A 2,114-nucleotide genomic window follows, 5' to 3' on the forward strand; every position below is an offset into this window, starting at 1 on the left:
CTTGCATTTTCATTTGACACAACATAACCCTTTTAACCAAACTTCTCTATCTAATACATAAGAATTTTTCACCTAATTATCCTTAAATGGGACATACATCACAAGACTTTTTTCTTTTTTTCTCCCACTTATTTTATTTATTATTTTTTCTAAGAATTTTAAAGAAAGTCTTATCACAAAAATAAATTTTTGTTTAATAAGCAATTTTAGAAGACCTGTACACTTGGAATCATGGATACACTGAAGACACCTGAGATTAACAGTAATGATTAACATGTGTGCAAACCTTTGTTTTTAAATTTAGTTGAAAACCAAAATCATTTTTAGGAGAAACTCAATTATAATTTTTCTGAAAGATTTTTATCTTTGAACCAAATGACCAATTTATTGAGGGTGTCTCCTAAGAGACTATTGAGACTATTGGGAGCTCCTCATTAATGAACAAAAAGTTTAGCCACACCTTCTATTCATCAATGGAACTTCTCTCTGAATCAAACTTCCCCGAAGTTTTAATTAATTTAAACTTTTTGATAAACTGTGTATAAACCATATTTGATATGACTTAGACCAGTTGGTAACTTAAGAAAAAGTATTCTCTTAAGTCTATACCCTTAATTGTAGTATGAATGACCAAAGAAGAAAAAAAAGGGAGGGGGAGAAACAACTGTTCACAGAACGATGCATACATAAATATACAGTACACATAAACAACTATCTTTATAAAATTATGAGTGCACTCAACTATATATTCCTGGGCAGATTAACCTATTGTAACTTTATTGCAATTTTTTTAAAAGAAATTTTAAATCATAAATAGACTAGTCAGATTTTGTTATTTGTCAATAAGCAGAGGTCTCTTTCAGAAAGTTTTGGAAGGAATAAAAATCTTTTATCTCTAGCTAATATGTACATTTTGTATTTTTTGTCTTAATACTAGTAGAATTTAGCTCAGTTATCTTTATATATTTCTCCATCTATTTATACCTTAGATTTACATTTTGTCAGTTCCTTCAATAGGCCCCAGGTTGGATCTGGCCTCCTTGTTGTTATCTTCTTCTACAGATCTGGCTTCATTATACAGCCTGACAGCACGCTCTGGTACTCAAATAGGTCATTTAGCATTCTCTAGAAAAACACAAGCATACCCTCTCCCCCAGGTTAGTAGTGGACTAGGTCCCTTCCATTGTCCAGTATGGAGATCTCTCCAAAGGACTCTTTCTAGCCTTTTTGTATGTATTTGATGGAATTGTCTTTCTGCTGCTGTATTTACTTCTTTTGTAGAACTTGAAAAGTTGATAGTGTTTTATACATGAAGAACATAATTTACCAATTTCCTGGGTCTATCCTCAAGTGAAATGAGATTGTGAAAGGCAGAAGCATTTTGGTGGAAAGTGACATGACACAGAAGCTTGTTGAATAGCACTGAGGGCGTCATAGCTTTATGTGAAGTATGTGGCTTGTGTAGCCATTGTAAGCAACCTTGAGACTGCCAAAGAACTCCAGTAGGCATACACTGAGTTGGAAAAATAACTAAAAACATTGGCAAAGATGGGTCAACTCTAGAGAGCTGAGCATTAGAAAGAGCCTGATTAACTTTATCTAAGGCAGTCTTAGCCTCTGGTGTAAGTGTTCTTCTTAGAATCAGGGACTGAGTCTCCCTTGAGAATTTCAAAAAGATGACTTAACTCATGAATAGTTAGCTTAAGAACTGGGTAGAGCCAATTAATGTTACCAAGTATAGTCTGAAAATCATTTAGAGTTGTAAGATGTCTAACCTGGATCTCAACAGTTTGGGACACAATTTGTCTCTGTTGAATCAGGTGTCCCAAATGTGAAAAGGGTGCCACAGTTTGCACCTTTTTAGGAGCTATCACTAGACCTGCATTGTGGAGAACAACATCTAGTCAGTAAACATGCGATGTAAAGTGGACAGGGATTTATGTGCCAATAGAATGTCATCTATGTAAAAGATAATGTATGCAGAAGGATAGACCTGTCTCACTGACCAAATGGCTGTAACCACAAATTCTTGGCACAGGATTAGACTACTTACCATACCTTGTGATAGACAACACCATTGAAAACAGTGCATAGGGGCCTGATTATTTATGCAG

This window comes from Octodon degus, unplaced genomic scaffold, assembly GCF_000260255.1.
Source record: "Octodon degus isolate 3935 unplaced genomic scaffold, OctDeg1.0 scaffold00358, whole genome shotgun sequence".
Lineage (NCBI taxonomy): Eukaryota > Metazoa > Chordata > Mammalia > Rodentia > Octodontidae > Octodon > Octodon degus.